We start from the raw sequence: 21,679 nt of genomic DNA on the forward strand, positions 1-21,679 counted from the left end.
TTTTATAGTAGATCTCCTGGGAAGAGATTTCATTCGTTAAAAAAATCTCAACGCTCCTTGTTACATACCTCATGGGTGGTGTGGAAATTGTAAAACCTTTTTATTTTGTGCAATTTTTTACCTGATGTATTTTCGATTGATAGGCGTTTCTTAGAAGTGGTGTTTGAATAAACTACCTTATTCAGGACAATAAAAAGCAAATAATCCTTTTCAGAAATCCATTATAACGCTTACAGATATTATACACAAAACATAAACACTTTAAACCATCATACAGTAATGTAAAACATACAGTAATGATTGCCACAGTAGCTAACAAACTTCGTCATGTCAAAGATACAGTGTTGCCATGGGACTCCTCCCACAGGAAAATTCGCCTTGAGGAAGTGGTCCTCTGACCACTTCTGATTGAGGATAGGATATACGAGAGCTACTCACGGGTACCTGATGTCAACAGAAAATGCACCGGTATGCGTACGAAGCAAGTGCTGCAACTGTACGCTACATCCTTGTGGATTGCATAGGTTATGCGGCCTAGCATCGTAAGTTTAAATAGTCCAGGAATTTTCGTCAAGTCCTGGGCAGAAGTTTTGGACCAGATGTTTTTATTTCTACCGGGATGCTAACATTTTACATACTTTATAATACTGTTTATAGATATTTTTACAGTGATTGTATGTTTTTGTGTCTTAACATTTAAGACATAGAATATTAAATAATATTAAAAAATATTACAGGCCTGTAATATAATGTCAGCGGATACGTTCGTTGGGGAATTATGTTACGAATGGTGAGGAGAAAGTTTGCATACATTTATTAAACTTATATTTCACTACATTAAAAAATATTTCCATTTAATGATATATGCATAATTGTCATTACTTTTAAAATGTTGCTTACGTATCATAGCTGTTAATAATTTTTTATTTATTTAAAGGTTCGTTAAAATCTGATTGTAATCAGATGGAGGGGGAAATAGATGCGCACTGTTGTTATGCGCATCATATGACCTGATTTGTGCCAATAGCAGTAGTAAGTCAATCAACCGACAAACACGTACATACAAAGAACACAAAGGACAGGATCCAATATTGGCGAGTATAAAATTTTAATTAATTATAATTAATATAAATTTGAATATCGCACTACTGTGGAAGCATTTGGTACTAACAACACGCGCGCACGCGCACACACACACACACTCTCTTAGATGTTAATAATTAACACATACACACGCGAGCGCGCAAACACATGCACGTTTAATTTAAATATCGCGGCAGTATCTAGCGGCGGAATGAAATTTCGCAACTTATATACAACAAATTTCGCGAAGTCAATCCAGGAACCTACGTTGCTGCGCAAGCTAAAGCGTCAGGAACCGACTCACAGGATGATCTAGTTCAAATGCTATACAGTTACGTTTTTACCCATTAGTTATTGTGATTTTATTATTTAATTCTACCGTTCGCCTGTGATGCCATATCATAGCAGATGACTACAACAGTTGATGTGTACTACTAACCTTTGAAAAATAATATAATAAATAATCTATGTATAAAAAATATAAGCAGGTTGGCAATTCTGTGGAATTTCAAAATTTCCCTTCTGATGGAAAAGGGATTTTTCCTGTGTTAAATAGGGAAAGCGGACGGGGGAAAAGGGAAAAGAAGGAAGAATGGGAAAATCCAAGATGGCTGATTAGGGAGGGGTGAGGGGATACTAGAAACAAGAAGGCGGATTTAAGATAATGACCGGAAGTTGGTTCAGTATCGGTATTTCTACACTGTTAACCTGATCATCATAATAGTCCATCAACCAGATCAAGTACATGGAATCCTTTCTACCTCGTAACGTCCTTACTGTTAAGCAAATTCAAAAAGCTAGATGATTAACAACATGCTTCTCCAACCTGGACACACATCTCGAAACTTGACATTCAACATTTCGAACGTGCGGAATGCCTGTTTAATCGTGAATCTCAGTATTTCTCGCGAACTATTTCACTTGATTTATGTTCCGTAGTATTTAATTGTGGAACCGTTGAATGATCTTCATATTGCTGTTACCGGTTGCGCCCAGAGTTCGATTCCGTAAGTCCATACCGGGTTCAAGAAGCCTTTTAAAGCAGAATCTTGTCGGGTAAAGAAAGTTGAGATCCCTTACCCGATATCCAGTACATATCGATTGACATTACTGCAGGAATTGAAACCTGATGATGGTGTAAAACGTTACAATTTCGCTGTTGAAATGTCGGACAGAATAAGTGAAAACGAATCATTTTTAGACGATATAATTTTTACAGACGAAGCTACATTCCATGTGAATGAATGTGTTAACAGACACAATTCACGAATATGGGGCTCTGAAAACCCACAAGCAATTATTGAGAAACAACGCGATTCGCCTAAAGTTAATGTTTGTTATGGTGCGATGAAATATCGTGTAATAGGGCCTTTCTTCTTTCCTGAGAAAAGAATTAATGGAGTTGCGTATCTTGACATGTTAACCGATTATTGCTTTCCTCAGCCTGATGAACTCGAAAACATTCATCGACTTCATTTCCAACAAGATGGTGCTCCCCCGCACTTCAATGCATTGGTCACGGATGCATTGAACGAAAAATTTGGAGATCGATGGATAGACCCACATGGACCCATACTTTGGCCTCCAAGTAGTCCAGACCTGACACCTTGCGATTTTTTCTTGTGGGGGTACATCAAAAGCGTTGTATATACACAAAAAATTCGCGACCTAACCTGCTTAAAAAACTGGATTAATGAAGCGATGACAACCATTAACGAAGAAATGTTAACTAATGTTTCGAGAGAAGTTGAGTATCGTTTGGACATTCGTCGAGCGACTAAGGGCGCACATATTGAAATTTATTAATTATGTAAAAAAATGTTTGAGACGACAAATTTGAAAAATAAAAACATAAACTGTAAGTAATACTGTTTTAATTTAAACCATGTTCAAAACCGCACCATTCTTTTATGATAACCTGTAAATTATACTCCTTTTTGAGCAGTCTTGTAAAAAGAAATGCTTTCCATTAATGTATTGAGGATTGGAAGAAACTCGTTCAATCGTCTCGCATCTCTGGGGAACGACTTTGAAAGACACAATATCAGTTTAGAAGAATAAATAGATTCTTTTTAATAAGTATTACTTGGTTTCCTTGCCTATTAATAAAAAATAAACCACGAAACGATAAATTTATTACAAATAAAATTCAATGGAAAATTCTTTCGCAAAATTGTGATGTCAACTGATATTTAAGATCGTGCGATTTGATGACGCTAATGGATTATTTTTGGAGGGAAGAAATTATGTGAAAAGCAAGGTATACTACAATAATCCTAAAAATTATCCGTAAGCTATAAATCGAAATTTGATGCCTAATTCATAAATGTAAAATTTTGGATAAAAGGGTGGGTGGTTGGAAAAATGGTCGTTATGATCATTTTACTGGTTTTTTTCCGTGCGTTTTTGTAATCAGTTGTACTCTAAATTTAAAAAAAAAATATTTCCAGTTCTGTAGATTTGTTACAAAAAAAAAAAAAAAAAAAAAAAAAAAAAAAAAAAAAAAAAAAAAAAAAAACCGTGCACATTCTACGTTTTGGGTGGTATTTTATCGGATTAATTTGTTTCTTTACAAAGTAATTAAAACGAGTGGTAGACCGATCGATGATAGGTGATGTGCAATTAATTATAAAACAATATAATAATAGTACTCGTATTAACCTTAAAATAAACTTCTGTTCACGTAATATCAATTTAAATGATTAGGAATTCCGTTTAGCGAGAGCTTTCTTTAGCGATTGTTATATGAAACGGCGCGGTGGGGGAACGAATGTAGGGGCTAAGGCTCCCTATCACAATAATGATATTTAATATTAGACGCTTTTCTCTGCATGGCGCGCTCTGACGTCATCGATCGAAACAAACTTCCTCGTCCATCTATCTCTCTTACACCCCTCTCTTTTATCCTGTATCTATCCTTGTCTTACGTGTTTCTCCTGCCCTGAACACTGAACCCGGACTTGCCTACGGGCAATTTGATTTAACACCGTCTCTTTCTCCTTTCTTTCCTCGTATTCACCCTCTCATGCTTCTTCCATCCTTTTTTTCCTTTCTTTACTCTTTCTCCCGTATAACATAGATAAATATACGTGCACGCATAATTTAGTTTTTATTATTATTGTTATAAGTAATCATTTCGCAGTTCAGATTTTCACGACCGGTTTAAAAAAAAAAAAAAATTGTGGAATTTAACAGGAATAAAGTAATGATAATTTTTTTTACTAAAATGTAACATAAAATCGCTTCACCTATAGTTTTAAAATGTATTAATATCATAATTAATAAAACAAATAAATACATCTAAACTATTATATAAAGAAAAAGAGGATTTTTTTTTTGTTCTGGATAAAAAAAACAACCCGATCTATCGCTACTAAATTATTATCCATGTTTCTTAGCATAACTGAGAAGATTTTTGGATATATTTCATCTCAAAAAAAAAAAAAAAATATATATATATATATATATAGTAGTTGAGATTAACCGGTTAAAGCAAAAACTTTAATGAATTATAAACTGTGAGTGTCTATCATTGTGTGAACTGGGTAGCCTAAAAACCAATTTCTAGATTTTTTGAGTTTAATCCGAGTTTTAAGGGTTAAAATGGATTTAATTTTTTTTTTTTTGAAACCCTTTTTTTTAATTTCTCGATAACAAATGAAAGAAATAACCTGATTTTATGGTAAGTGTAATTTTCATGTTGGTAAACCGATTTCTAGATTTTGGAATTCAATCTTAAAAAGGGATGAAGAAAGATAAAAACATTTTTGAATGATAACTGTGAATTTTCCCGATCCGGACTATAGTAAACGAGATATTCAGTAGATATGAGCTTGCAAATACTCTTCAGATAAATATTTAAAAACCATTTTCGGGTATTTTTAATTCCTGTTTTTTAAATGTTGCGAAGGTATACGGGCGCTGTTGTTCAACCAATGCAGCTATTGCTACCGTTACTGTATGTGTGACTGGCTGCATATGTCTCCGTCTACTTGACTAATAAATATAAAATAAAAAGATTGACCGCTACTGGAAATGCAAGTAACTATATCGCTCAGGCGAAGCTGCGACTGGGAGCTATACTGGTTGTCCCATATAAAACGCAACCCATCAATCATCATCCATGAAATTTCAAAAGTCAAACTTACTCCCCTACTCGTTACTGAAATGGACTCGTCCAACATCTGAACATCGCGGCGACGCAGTACAACACTACCGATAGTAACAATGCAATCATAACGTTCAGTGTACTGCTAGAGACAAGATGGTGTTTTCGTTAGATAAACGTGTTTTCATTGTCGTGTTGTACTTCAGTACGAAATCAGTGCTTGCAGTGCAAGATTTGTTTCTCCATAAGTACCCAGATAAACCGGCTCCAAACAAAACATCAGTATTAAGGTTAGTCGCAAAATTTAGAGAGACCGGTTCTGTTAATAACAAGGAACACAAAAGATCTGCGTCAGTGTTAAATACAGATACAGTCACTGAAATCAAAGACCGATTACTCGCTTCGCCAAATAAATCGATCAGACGTTTGTCTGCTGAAATTCATTTGTCTATTTATTTAGACAAACAATCGGGCGACCAACCAATTAAAATTACGACCTTATCGCCTCGCATTCAAACGGTTCATCAACTTCTTGAGCCCGACAAAGAAAAACGGCTACAATATTGTCAACGGTTCCGTCGATTTCTGCGTGAGGGAATTAATGTTATAGATTCGTTATTTTTCACAGATGAAGCACGGTTTCATTTGGATGGCTACGTAAACAGCCAAAACAGTAGAATTTGGAGTGCTGAAAATCCCCACGTTTATCACGAAAAACAATTACACCCGCAGAAGTTGGGCGTGTGGTGCGCGATATCGCGGAAGAAAATAATCGGTCCTATTTTTTTCGAGTACGCTATTAATGCAGAACGATATCAGGATATTTTAATTCAGTTCATTGCACTCTTGGAAGAGGAAGACAGCCACTGCTGGCTACAACATGACGGTGCGACATCGCACTACGCAGGTTCAACTTCTGATTTCGTCGAGTAATTCTTTGGTAATCGTGTTATCGGTTGAGGCTTGTGGCCACCAAGATCTTCAGATTTGACTGCGGCGGATTTTTTTCTACGAGGTTACCTCAAAGAAAAAGCCTACAGCAACAAACCACGAACACTTGAACGATTGAAAGTCAATATTGAACAAGCTATATTAAATATCCAGCCACAAACTTTGAAAAAAAGTTGCAAGAAACGCTGTAAAAAGAATTGAAGCTTGTATTCAAGAAGATGGCGGCCACTTCCAACATTTACTCTAAATGTAAGGTAATGGTTGGTAATAATAAAAATTACATTTACATTTACACATGCCTTTTTTATTATTTCAATACCTACCAATATAAGATTGCGTTGCGTTTTAATATATTTATATAAAACCAAAGTGTTTCTAAAGTGGTGGACTGGCTATACTTTTTTAGATTCTAATTGTAAAACTAAACAACAAATATCCTTAGGAAAAATGGCAATTTTTCCTTCGTTCGCCACCTGTCCGCCATTTTGTTATTTTTATATAATAATTTATATCTCAAGTTCGGATAGAGGAATCACATTAATATTTGGTAAGCGTGTTGGTAATAACATTTTAAATCTATAAAAAAAGTAAGGACTTAAATATCTTCACAAATTACAAAATGGCGGCCATGTTTATTTTTCAATCCGTTATATCTCCATAAATATTAGTTTTATCAAAATTTATGTTGTTTACTAAAATATTAAGCCTTTTATTTTGAACAAAATGACGTTTTATTTTTTTAAATTGGTTAACAAATAACCGAGTTACGGCAGAAAATTGATGTTGTAATTATGTGTCTGTTTTCATGTCCTTCATTTTACGTTCGATGAATTCGATGAAGTATTAATTGTTTTTATTTTTTGTTAATTCTAGTCTTGTAAATTAGAAGCAAATTAAGTAATAATTTTCTCACAATAATAGATCTAATAATTATGACACAAAATTACATCAATTTTCTGCCATAACTCGGCTAACTAATTTAAAAAAATAAAACGTCATTTTGTTCAAAATAAAAGGCTTAATATTTTAGTAAACAACGTAAATTTTTATAAAACTAATATTTATGGAGATATAACAGATTTAAAAATAAAATGGCGAAGGTATATTGGTATTTTGTAATTTGCGAAGGTATTTAAGTCCTGATTTTTTTTTAATAAATTAAAAATTTTATTACCAAGACGCTTACCAAATATTAATGTGATTCCTCTATCCGAACTTCATATATAAATTATTATATTTGCATAGAGTACGCCTAGAAAATATCAATATGACAATGGAATTTACAGAAGACATTTACAACAAAGCATTGATAAATATTGAAGACAAGTGCTTAGCTATTGCAAATAAAGTTCTTAGTCAACTGGGAATGCCAGCACCCACCCGAGCTGCGATTGCTTCATTTGACGTGGATTTACGCCGTGAACAGAGTTACAACATCGGTGATCTTCAGTCATATGTCCAATCAAACATTCCAAAATTAACGCGTGAACAGAAAGGCATTTACGATCGCATAATGCAAATGATAAATGACGGTGTTGGGGGGACCTTCTTCTTGGATGCGCCAGGTGGAACTGGGAAAACATTCCTCATTAGATTGATTCTAGCAACGGTTCGATCAATTAATGACAATTATCCTGTTGCGGAATATTAATCAGCCAAAACTCTGCAATGGCACGCGACTTGCAGTTAAGAAATTGATTAATAACGTAGTGGAAGCAACGATTTTAACGGGGCCTTTCAAAGGTGAAGATGTCCTCATTCCTCCAATACCCATGACCCCGACCGATACACCATTTTAATTTAAAAGATTGCAATTCCCAATTCGATTGACATTTGCATTCAGTAAAGCTCAAGGTCTTTAGAATTGTGTGGTTTAGATTTAGATTGCTTCTCACATGGGCAACTGTATGTTGCGTGTTCCCGAGTCGGCAAACCAGATAGCCTTTATATCTACGCAGACAGTGGTAAAACAAAAAATATTGTATATCCACAAGTATTGCAAAATTAAACTTCTATGAAACGTATGCTTTGTTTTGTTTCTCATTTCTCATCTATGCAACCACAATGTGCCACAGCGAAGCGTGGCGGGTAGAGCTAGTTATTATATAAAAATAACAAAATGGCGGACAGGTGAACGAAGGAGAAATTGACATTTTTCCTAAGGATATTTTTTGTTTAGTTTTACGAGTAGAATCCGAAAAGTATATCCAGTCCACCATTTTAGAAACACTCTGAATATACATCACATAAAACTGTTCATCATATAAAAGTGAATTTCCGCTGAATCTCTAGCCTTGTGAGAAGCCTGCACAAGTAACGTTTGGATTCCGCTGCTAAAGATGTATGTAGCTGACCGTCTTTTACCTCTTGAGTTTATAACTACCGATTATATTAATTCCATTACACATATCAAAGAAGGTGACAAGTTGACTGTATAGCGGATAATAAACTTCCAACATATTAAAGATACGGTGTTACCATAGAATTGTTGATGCAAAAAAATTTGCCGAGAGGAAGTGGTCCTTTGCCGATTGCAATTACGACTTATACAAGGACTACTCACGAATACCCGATGATGGTAAAAAACACACCACTATGCGTACGAAGCGACTGCCGCTTGATTGTGCGCCGCATCCTTGTGGACTGTATGTATTATGCGGCCTTACGTCGCAAACTTAAATTACTGAGGAACATTCGGCGAATCCTAGGAAATTTAAGAATATACTAGAACGGCTATTGTTACTCCTCAGAAGAATCGATACACTTCATAAGGTTTAATTATAATCAACCATAAAATTTAATCTTATTATGTTTTTCGTGTTACATATTTTTTCCGTTTCTTTTATTATTTTAGTTTTAATCTTATTAATATTTTAATTTTAACCTTATTTTATTAATATTTTAATATCCGAGAAGTGGGCTTTTTGGGACTTTTTGACCCGGGCGATGATAACGCGAAAGCGTTTTTCTCGTTCTCCCCCAAAAAATTCAGTAAAAACAATGTACGTTTTTACATGTGATAACAGCGCTTTCCATTGTCCAAGTTGTTTTTTTGAAATTAACAATATAAATTGCTATTTTTGAGTGATGATTTTAACAATATCGATTGTTTTTGTTGCGAACAGGATTTTGATATAACTTTTAGGGTTTACATTTCGGTTAGCATTTTACGTTACATAAATGAAGAAAACAATTGGGAAATCACATAATTTCATATATTTTCCAAGCCTGATATGGAATGCTTATTGTTCTTGAAAATAACTGAAAACATTTCAGAGACAGTGACTGTTATCTCCTGTAAAATCGGTGTAAATCCAAGCATACGTATATTTATAGTTTTAAGTCTATTAGTTATACGTTCAATTTATTATAGTTTACAAATATTTAAGTTTTATTTATTAGAATAATAATCAAATTTTGCTGATGATATAGTAATTCTAGTTGAGAGTAAAAAGGATTTAGAAGAAACAATGAATGACATGGATGAAGTCCTACACAAGAACTACCGCATGAAAATAAACAAGAACAAAACGAAAGTAATGAAATGTAGTAGAAATAACAAAGATGGACCACTGAATGTGAAAATAGGAGGAGAAAAGATTATGGAGGTAGAAGAATTTTGTTATTTGGGAAGTAGAATTACTAATGACGGACGAAGCAGGAGCGATATAAAATGCCGAATAGCACAGGCGAAACAAGCCTTTAGTCAGAAATATAATTTGTTTACATCAAAAATTAATTTAAATGTCAGGAAAATATGTTTTGAGCGTCGCTTTATATGGATGTGAAACTTGGGCGATCGGAGTATCTGAGAAGAAAAGATTAGAAGCTTTTGAAATGTGGTGCTGTCGGAGAACGTTAAAAATGAGATGGGTGAATAAAGTGACAAATGAAGAGGTGTTGCGCAAATAGATGAAGAAAGAAGCATTTGGAAAAATATAGTTAAAAGAAGAGACAGACTTATAGGTCACATATTAAGGCATCCTGGAATAGTCGCTTTAATATTGGAGGGACAGGTAAAAGGAAAAAATTGTGTAGGCAGGCAACGTTTGGAATATTTAAAACAAATTGTTAGGGATGTAGGATGTAGGGGGTATACCGAAATGAAACGACTAGCACTAAATAGGGAATCTTGTAGAGCTACAAACCAGTCAAATGACTTAAGAGACAAAAAAAATCAAATTTTTACACATATTTAAAAGAATGTATATTCTTTTCACATAAATATACATAAACCCGCCGTGTAAGTTTAGTAGTTAAACTTCTCATTGTAAAATCAGCTGATTTACGAAGTCGAGAGTTCTAAGATTCCAGTCCTTGTAAAGGCAATTGCTTTTATATGGATTTGATTGCTAAACTGTCGATACCGGTGTTCTTTGGTGGTTGAGTTTTAATTAACCACTCATCTCAGGACTGGTCGGCCTATGAGTCTGTTCAAGACTATACATTTACCGTTACATTTACACTTACACACCAGATGGTTTTTCATCTCTGCACAGAACTGTCGATATGTCACTGTTGTTTTACTCTGTAACCTGGTATAACATAAATAAATAAATGTATATATTTTCTTTATATATATGTATAAGGAAATAGAAAATGGCTCAAACCAGTTGATTTACAAAAAAAAAAAAAAAATTTACTATTGCAGTTTGAGGGATAAATTTTTTTAACTTTTAGTAGAGGGTGGATTCTCAGACAAAATTTGATGTTTATTTTTATATTTGTTCCCGTTTGGAACAAAATACAATTAAATAAAATTCATCCATTATGAACCAACTTTTAGTTGACGGTTGAATTAAAAATAAACTAAAAATGGGACTTATAAAAATTAAATAAACATATATTGAATTATTTTTATTAATCTACATTAAAAATAATCTATACTTTTCGTTACTTTTAAGTTAAATTAATATTTTGATATAAATAACTAATTTTAGGATAAACATTTAAAAATAAATTTAACCGTTATTAGGTCACATAACATAATAATAAATATAAGAGGCAGTGGATTTAATGTTGTTTGTGGTGGGGGTAAAGTTTTTAAAGATAGAGAATCAAAACCTATTTGTTGCCGCTGCTACTTTACTACGATGAAGTTTGCCGGCTATAATACCGCTCGTGTCAACGGGCAGGCGTCGTCTTATGGTTGCCATGGAGACCGAATAACGCTCGCATCGTCTGTTTATTCCATCTCGTACATTCTTTGTGTATTTATATTCGCAGATGATATATTACGTACATATGTGAAAATTTATTATGTGCCTTCATCTGTGTGCGCGCGCCCGTCCGCTAGTGTGTGTATGTTTTTCATTGAAGTAGAAATAATATTGATGAAAAGTCAACCTGTTATATATATGCTGTTATTTTGCTAAATAAAGAAAATAAATATAAATGACATACTGTCTATCACGTAAACCCTCAAATCATCCATCTCTCTCTTTTCCCCTTTTAAAACCTTACATATTTTTTCTCCTCCTTCCTCTCCTTCATTCTCCCTCACTGAATTTATTTTTTCACGTTTTTAAATTCTTTTTTTTGTTTTTATTCTTAAATATCTATATAAATGAAAATGAAAATGTTCGTTATTTCAAAATCTTAAATCTTCGAAAGTTCTTCTTCGAAAGATTCATTGATCATCGGCGCATAATAACGCCTCTCATGTTCGCGATATATATATATTTCCGAATAATCGTGATATGTTAGAGCGAGAATGTACCTGATGCATGCAAACGTTCTCCTCAACTTACAAGGCAATACCCCGTTTGAATTTTGAAAATCGAATGATTGTTTGCAGAGATATTGTTAGAGTACCCCATTGCACCTCCCAAAACAGCAATCCAGGGCACCCAGTTTGTTACTAGTTGATGGTGATGATCGGTCTAGCCTCCCACGAAGTGCCGTATACATCATCATTCTCGCCTCACACGCAGTCACCACGAGAAGTCCGTTATTGTTAAACAGAAATTTTTTTATTATTTTATTTATCGTAATTTTAATTCTATTAATTTTATAATATTATTCATTCGATTGATTCGAACCGTTCAGTTCAAACCCAGTTCACAGTTCATTAATTCAATTCATTAAAGTTTATGTTTCAACCGCCAAATCTCCACTACTACAAATGTATATTTTACAGATTTTTCGAGATGAAATACGAGGTGCTACCCAAAAGTTCGGGGAATTTGAATTTCGCGCGCGAACCATTGCTGGTACGACCTGCTGCCGCTAGATGTATCTTAACAGTACTCTTTGTGAATCAGTGTTCCAACAGCTGTGACGGTAAGACGCTGCATTGTTGACTTTCCTGCGGTTGTGTAACGTTGTGTTTTACTGCTTCGGTGAAGTTCTAAATGGCAAATTTTAAAGAGCAAAGAACCTGCATCAAATTTTGCTTCATGCTTAAAAAAAACTGGTGCAGAAACCCATCGCATGCTTGTGGAAGCATTTGGTGACAATGCTATGAGTAAAAAGTAAAACTTTTTTGTGGTACAAACAATTCAAAGATGGACAAACGACAGTCGATGACGATGATCGTTCAGGAAGACCATCAACAAGCGCAACACCGGAAAACATCGCGAAAGTGCGAGAGGCTATTGTTGCAGATCGCAGACAAACAATCCATGATGTTTGTGCAATCGTACAAATGTCATATGGGTTCGTGCAACGCATCGTGTCGTACAATTTTAACATGAGACGCATTGCTGCAACATTCGTACCGAGACTGTTGAAAAGCGACCAGAAACAATATCGTTCAGCTGTCTAGTGAATTGAAAAATTCAGCAAGAGATGATCCTAACTTCATCTCCATCATTGTAACCGATGATGAGACATGGGTGTACTGGTATGACCCTAAAACTAAGCAGCAGTCGTCGCAGTGAAAGTCGCCAAGTTCACTGCGGCAAAAAAGCACCCCAAGTGCGCAGCAACGTGAAGTCCATGATGATTGTTTTTTCGACATCAAAGGCATTATCCATAAGGAATTTGTTCCTCTTGGTTAAACTGTCAATGGGATGTTCTATTGTGAACTTTTGAAGCGTTTGAAGCGGCGGCGCAAACGTTCAGATCTGTGGGGTAACAACAGCTGGGTTCTGTACCATGACAACGCGCTCGCGCACACATCGCTAGCCGTTCGGAATTTCTTGGCTTCCAAAAAGACGGTAGTGATTCCCCACCCACCCTATTCACCTGATCTTGCCTCGTACGACTTTTTTCTCTTTCCGAAAATAAAATTTCAATTGAAAGGCCGTCGTTTTAACACAATTGAGGAGATTCAGGAAGAAACGCAGAACGTGCTTCGAACACTTACACCTGCAGACTTCTAGGGAAGCATGTAATCATGGGAAAAACGCTGGGATCACTATATCAGTGCCCAAGGAGATAGTGGAAATTATAAGTTATGGTAAGCTATTTTATTTTTATGTTAAAATTCCCCGAACTTTTGGGTAGCACGTCGTATATTTTTAAATCTTCTGTTTTACCAAGAAACATGGGTAAAGATTTGGTTGTGATTGATCGAGTAGTTTTTTGGTTATTCCGTACAAAAAAAATCCCTCTTCCTCTTTCTATAATAGTGTATATATATATATATATATTGCTGTGTGTGTGTTTTAATTTTCATTTTTTGTCATATTTTTTTTATTGATTCTTTACATCTATCTTAATTTAGTGTAATTCATTTTGTTTGAATATTTTCATGATATTTAATCAATTATTCCTTTTTTCTACTTCCTTGTACGAAGTAAAGGAAGTATTGTGATAGCGAAACATTTCAGTTTTCATATTTCATCGGAAATATCCATTTTGACTATCCCTGAATCTATTTTAACTAGTTTCGGCGTGACGTCTGTACGTAGGTATGTTTCTCGCATAACTCATAAACGATTAGCCGCAGGATGTTGAAATTTTGGATTTAACACTGTTGTAACATCTAGTTGTGCACCTCCCTTTTTGATTGCAATCGAAATTATATTTATTATATTTAATTAATGAAATATTTGGATCTTAAAGGGAAGGCACATACATCGGTTCGAATCAGATTTCATCTCATTTTGTTTTTTTAATTGTTTTTTTCTTTTTCTTATTTAAATATATTGATTTAATAATTAATTATTAACCGTAATTGTAAAACAAGTTTGCGATAAGTAAAATAATTCAACGATAATAAAAAAAACGAAAAAATTATTAGTGAGATAAAATTTTACTTACTTCTAAAATGGAGTAAATCTAATTTAATAGGTATTATTCGTACATACGTGTATGTGTAATTATGAAACATGTGATTATTTAATATTAATTGAAAATGAATAGATGAAGTCTAGAAGGCATAGATGAAGTCCTACGCAAGAACTATCGCATGAAAATAAACAAGAACAAAACAAAAGTAATGAAATGTAGTAGAAATAACAAAGATGGACCACTGAATGTGAAAATAGGAGGAGAAAAGATTATGGAGGTAGAAGAATTTTGTTATTTGGGAAGTAAAATTACTAAAGATGGACGAAGCAGGAGCGATATAAAATGCCGAATAGCACAAGCTAAACGAGCCTTCAGTAAGAAATATAATTTGTTTACATCAAAAATTAATTTAAATGTCAGGAAAAGATTTTTGAAAGTGTATGTTTGGAGTGTCGCTTTATATGGAAGTGAAACTTGGACAATCGGAGTATCTTAGAAGAAAAGATTAGAAGCTTTTGAAATGTGGTGCTATAGGAGAATGTTAAAAATCAGATGGGTGGAAATCAGTGACAAATGAAGAGGTATTGCGGCAAATAGATGAAGAAAGAAGCATTTGGAAAAATATAGTTAAAAGAAGAGACAGACTTATAGGCCACCTCCTGGAATAGTCGCTTTAATATTGGAAGGACAGGTAGAAGGAAAAAATTGTGTAAGCAGGCCACGTTTAGAATATGTAAAACAAATTGTTAGGGATGTAGGATGTAGAGGGTATACCGAAATGAAACGACTAGCACTAGATAGGGAATCTTGGAGAGCTGTATCAAACCAGTCAAATGACTGAAGACAAAAAAAAAAAAAAAAAATTGAAAATTATAATTTAGAATCGTATTATTTTTTGATTTTATTAGCAACCTCTTTTAAAAATTTTATATATAAAAAAACCATTTTATTTAATTATTTGACAGAAAAATAAAATACATTTTTGAATTGTATTCAATCTAAACTGATTGTTGAAAATATTTTTCAGTTGTGCGTAACATGCACAAAATTTTTGGTGTGTCGTATAAATAAAAGTTGTGTAGTATAAAAGTAAGTTGTGTAGTAAAGGTTGTGTAGTATAAATAAAAGTATTCCGTTTAGTTAAATCATGTATACCGGTTACAAATATTAATTTTGACCTTACGGTGTAGAATAATCAGTTTCTATTATTGGATTATTTGGTAAACAATTTATGTAAAGAGTAATCAAGGGACTTTTATTCTAACCTAATATTTCAGGTAAGATTGTTGAATTAAAAATTGTATAAATATTTGATGTTAATAAAAACTAATATTTTTTGCATTTGTGTTACTGTCTACTTTTATTAAAGAATTGGTGGATCGCATCTCACTTTCAAATGAAATAAATTTAAATTACGTACAGCAAAAATGTGTATATGTAATTTAATAAACGTAAAACGAAGTCTTGTGGTGTTCACATCAATTTATTTTTTGAAAATTTTCTTTGCTTATATATTATTTACTGATCGTGATTTTCAGTGACAATTAGCCGTCCGGCTGCCCCCCCCCCACTATATTAAGAAAAAATATTGAACGTTTTGGTTTCAGGTCCTAAATCTGAATCGATCCAAAAATATAACAGTTACTTTTGCAAAACTGTTTTAATATTGTTTCAATAATATAATACAAGAATACTTATATTGTATTTACCAGAAAAAAAAGACAAATAATGTCAAAAATAACAATCATCTCATAGATTTACTAGGAAAAAAATGTAGAATGAAGCACTCCCATTGTCATATTCAGCAAGACAGTTAGTTATAATACTGAATATCCTACCGATATTCAGCTCTATAGATCATTACTCCCAGTGAAAGTAATTCTAATAATTTAAAAAAAAATTCTGTTTAACAATAATGGACTTCCCATGGGGACTGTGTGTGAGGCTAGAGTGGTGAAGTATGCGAGTACCTCATTGGAGACTACACCGATCATCCCTATCGACTGGTACAAACGGGGTGCCGCTGGGGCGCTGTTTTGGGAGGTGCAGTAGGATGCTCTTAAAGTATCTTTTCTTTTCAAACAATCGTCCTTACTTTCTTTTTCCTGTTTAGCCTCCGGTAACTACCATTTATATAATACTTCAGAGGATGAATGAGGATAATATGTATGAGTGTAAATGAAGTGTAGTCTTGTACATTCTCAGTTCGACCATATCTGAGATGTGTGGTTAATTGAAACCCAACCACCAAAGAACACCGGTATCCACGATCTAGTATTCAAGTCCGTGTAAAAATAGCTGGCTTTACTAGGACTTGAACGCTGGAACTCTCGACTTCCAAATCAGCCGATTTGGGAAGACGCGTTCACCACTAGACCAACCTGGTGGGTTTCCAAACAATCGTCCGATTTTCAAAATCCAAACGGGGTATTTGTTAGTAGGTTGAAGGCTAAGTTTTGCACGGGTACACTCACCCACTCACGATCTAACAGGTCACACTTATTTGGAAATGTTGTTGTAACTTCGCAACCTATCTTTTGATTTTCGAAATTCAAACGGGATATTTTCTAGATATTTTTCAGTAGACATATGTATATATATGTATATATATATATATAAAGTTTGTCTGTTTTTTCCCGCGTCACGCGAGAACCAATCGACCGATTGCTTTCAAATTTGCAGGATGCGTTCGTGTTATCTCAGAAAAGGCATTAATCATAGACCGTGACCCCTAGCTTCCTTGAAGGTTAAGATATTAAAAATATTCATTATTTCTTCATTCCCAAGGAGGGTGAAGTCCTGAAAAAAAGATATTCATTAAGCAATATAAAAGATTAATCCTTTTACTTTATTATTATAGTTCTGCCACTACGGCAAAGAAATAAGTTATGAATTTTTCATCGTCGAAGGAGTGTGTATTTTATTTACCACAGTTACTATTATTCTAACCCACCGGGTTGGTCTAGTAGTTAACGCGTCTTCCCAAATCAGCTGATTTGGAAGTCGAAAGTTCCAGCGTTCAAATCCTAGTAAAGCCAGTTATTTTTACACGGATTTGAATACTAGATCGTGGATACCGTTGTTCTTTTGTGGTTGGGTTTCAATTAATCACACATCTCAGGAACGGTTGAACTGAGAATGTACAAGACTGCACTTCATTTACACTCATATATATCATCCAGATTCATCCTCTGAAAAATTATCTAAACGGTAGTTACCGGACTCTAAACAGGAAAAAGAAAGAAAAAGTTACTATTATTCTATCTTTTGTAATTTAGTTTCTTTTTCAGATTTCAATAAAGCCTGTATACTTTAATGGTTATTTATTACTATTTTTTTCATAATCCTGAGGGTAACGAACAGTGAGGAGATTCAAGGGCCGAAACCCTCTTGGTAGACGGGAATGGCGATCGAAGCGACCTCTGCGGGTGTCCAGGCAACATTCCTGTTGCCAGGGTTCCCCTGGCAACATGGAATGGTGAGCGAAGTGAGCTCTGCCGCCCTGGCATAAGCCTCGTGGCTCCTAGAAATTTCGAGATGCCCCTGAGTTAGCTTCGGTGTTCGTCTGGGTCAAACTGGGATCGAAGATCCAGGTTCAGGCTAGACGGGCCGGATAGTATTTAATAAAAAAGGAAAGATATAATTTATGTACTTTTAAACTGTGTTTTGAATACCTGTCTGTGTAAATTTAAAACTAAAAACTCTTAAAGTAATATCAGGCGACGTCTATGTGAGGATAGCAACACCAATCGCTGACTGAAAACAATTAAAAATAGGTTTTACAAATATTTTATTATAATATTCAAGAAAAAAGTACATTTAAAAATTATATTTATTTATTTTAAAAAGGAATTTTTTAAAAACGAATTCGAATAGTTCTTTTGCTTATATTAATTTGACGGTGTAATTAAATATCTTTTGATTTATACCGTCTTAATTTTTGTAATATACCGCGTGGGCTTCCTACATAAATTTATCGTATATATAACAAAGTTATAATCCATACATGAAGAGGCTAGATAAATGAAAAGAGAGGAAAGGAGTACCACATACCATGTCGGTTATTTAAATGTATAATATACAAGGGGAGTGAGTACTAAGGTGTGACGTCACGCTGAGTTATGATTGATGACGTAATACATACCCCCTCCTCATAATGACTATACTTCTTTTTACATCGCTACCTATTTTACTTACCGTAACATGCACCGTTCTCCCTGCAGTTGTATATCATTCAACAATATAAAAATCCTACCTTCCATGCTCCCTCTGCTGAACAATGCACGACTACATTTCAGATTACGTTATCGGCTTACATATCTAAACAAAAAATAAATAATAATAGATAAATTAAAATAGAAAAAGATAAACATTAAATGTACGTCTACCGGTATCATAAACAAAGTGATTTCATTAAATTTTTTTTTTTTAACTGAAATGTAATTACTGATAAGATTAAATTTATTACCGGTCAGATAGATATAACAAAGAGAATTATTATTATTTTTTGTATTTTTTATGAAATAATTATGCAGTTTTTCCAAGTTTTTACTTTCCCGAATACAAAGAAAAAGGTTGCAGCAATTTGAAAAAAGCTGACAACACAGTTATAGGACTTTCCTGTCACGCGGTTTTTTTTCTAATGCGCTGCTTACACACAAAACTTAATTAAAAATATTTATTTAATTTAAATATAATATTTTTTGTGAATTTAGTTCAATGATTTTAATTAAAGCGCGCCCGCATACCGTATTTCATTCACGCGGATGTGGCGGTACTAGCGGCCACTTTAAATACTTTTTTACACTTTAAATATTATTTATTTATTTTATTCTACTGCTCCCCTGTGACGTCACAATATAGCAGTCGACTACAGAAGCTTTACGTCAGTGCTACACCAGTGTTCCTTATAGTGAGAGTGGTACTACTGACGCAGTATACCAACTTATCCGCTAGTTTATTTTAGATCATTTTTTGGTGGTGGGTGTGCGATTTTGCAAACTTTTTTTGGCAGATACTATTATTTTTTAATCTTTAACATATACCTAACAAAAATAAGACCTTAATTAGTCAAAATCTCGAAATTCTGAGGGAGACCTTGCTGTACAGCCTCACTTTCTCGGCATTTTAAGTCGAAATTTTAATGGCATCAATGCCTCATATATAGACGTAATCTGACCAAATTTGGTCAAAATCGGTAGGATAGTTTTGGAGATATAAGGTGTGAAACATCAAACACACGCATACTTACATACGAACATTTCCATCCGGTTTTTTGGGTTCCTTATTTATCAAAACGTCAAGGTGCGATGAAAACTACATATGCCCAAATCATATTAATTACAATACTTTCCCTTCTAACGCTATAGCTCTAGGCGGAAAAGTAAAATACCTATTTCATGAACTACTATAGATAATCAAACCAGTATTTTTTTTTTTAAATTCATCTACTCAAAACGTTTTTTTAAATATCTTAGAATGTTTCATTTTTAGCTCCGTCGGCCGTTTTGCATATATCCAGCCGATAATCGACGTCTACACCGGTCCATTGGACCATCGCAGGCGTAACTGTTGTAATAGCAGCGGTGATCCGTTGTCTTAAATTTTGTACATCCCTGATTTTTTAACTGTATACTATATTTTTAACGTATCTCCATGGAAAAAAATCTAGGATGTGTGTTTCTCAGACGCCAAAGCACAGAACCGACCCAACGATTAAGGAAACTTTCGAGAACGCGTTGAACCGTTGCCTTTGACTTCAACGCGTTCTCAAAAGGGGACGAAAAAAGTCCCCCGGACGGTCCAAAAAGAGTGACGAAGCAGTGGAGCTTATATGCCAAAGTTTTTAAGAAGCTTTAAAAAATAAATTTCAAGGCGAAGTTTACAGTTAGGAATTCCAAAGACAACTATCAAAGGGGGAACCCACCGGGTAGGTCTAGTGGTGAACGCGTCTTCCCAAATCAGATGATTTGGAAGTCGAGAGTTACAGCGTTCAAGTCCTAGTAAAGCCAGTTATTTTTACACGGATTTGAATACTAGATCGTGGATACCGGTGTTCTTTGGTGGTTGGGTTTCAATTAACCACACATCTCAGGAATGGTCGAACTGAGACTGTACAAGACTACACTCCATTTACGTTCATACATATCACCCTCATTCATTCTCTGAAGTATTATCTGAAAGGGAATTGCCGGAGGCTAAACAGGAAAAAAAAGAACTATCAAAGGAGGGAAGTCCCTTCGATGTCAGTGGTTGAGACAACCACTGACATCGAAAACCGCTGCATCCATAAACATAACACGTATTAAAAATGTTTCATCACCGTCTATGTTATTAAGCATTTTACTTGCGAATTCAACACATTTAGGAAGATTCGTAGGTTTAATTTGATGTTTAAGCTGAATTTTGTAAGCATGAAGGCGTAAACGCTTTGATAGTTGTCTTTGGAATTCCTAACTGTAAACTTCACCTTGAAATTTATTTTTTAGAGCTTCTTAAAATCTTTGGCGTATAAGCCCACTGCTTCATCACTCTTTTTGGACCGTCCGGGGAAATTTTTCACTTTCTACGTTGCCAGATTTCTTAAACTGCTCGTACCACCGTCTAATGCCGTTTATATGAGAGGGATCGTTGTCATAAACACGCCGGATAGTCCGTTGGACAGTTATAGCCGATTTATACTCAGCTAACCACAAAATGCAATGTGCTTTCTACTTAACTATCGCCGTTGCACGACTTGACAGTGGCGCAGTGCCGTTTTGATCATCGGCTCAAGGTCACGGCCGGTCACGTCTAAAAATTCTTGATATCCCGATTATTTTACAGCTCAATTTAATACTTTATATCAATTACATAGGGATATATGATTTTCTTTTTATTGCTGCAATCTTTTTCGATGACCTGTACATAATTAATTATTTTGTATAGCTATCTTTATATATATATTTCCTGTGTGCGTGTGTATGAAACTGAACTCCTCCTAAACGGCTGGACCGATTTTGATGAAATTTTTTTGTGTGTTCAAGGGGATTCGTGAATGGTTTTGATTCACAATTTGAACCGATAGAAAATGTTTTTTTAAATTTATTTATTTATTTGTTGTTGTTGATTTTGAGATGGTAAGGTTCACAATTGGATCCAGTAGGCTGCACTGCGATCGCGTTTAGAATTGTGTGCGTATTGAGAAATATTATATTATATTATTATTTACTGAAATAACGTTTTAAAGTGTAATTAAAAAATATACATTGTGCAAATTTGTAAGGTGCAGTATTGAAGTGAAAATGTTTTTTAATTTATTTATGAGTTGTTGATCTTGGGATGGTTAAGATTCAAAAGGTCCGTTAGGCAGCGCTGCGA

At 34.3% G+C, this 21,679-nt stretch overlaps 1 protein-coding gene across 7 annotated transcripts in view; it reads left to right on the forward strand.

Annotated features, from left to right (window-relative positions):
- LOC142332222 (uncharacterized) overlaps positions 1-21,679 on the forward strand; it is a 112,597-nt gene that overhangs the window by 55,312 nt on the left and 35,606 nt on the right. For 5 of the 7 annotated variants that reach the window (XR_012758227.1, XR_012758228.1, XM_075378510.1 and 2 more), the window contains one exon: positions 938-1,094. The exons of the other annotated variants lie outside the window; for them this stretch is intronic. The gene's annotated coding sequence lies outside the window, so the exon portion shown is untranslated. The remainder of the gene's footprint in view (positions 1-937; positions 1,095-21,679) is intronic. 7 annotated transcript variants of the gene reach the window in all.

The sequence above is a fragment of the Lycorma delicatula genome, chromosome 11 (assembly GCF_047948215.1).
Source record: "Lycorma delicatula isolate Av1 chromosome 11, ASM4794821v1, whole genome shotgun sequence".
Lineage (NCBI taxonomy): Eukaryota > Metazoa > Arthropoda > Insecta > Hemiptera > Fulgoridae > Lycorma > Lycorma delicatula.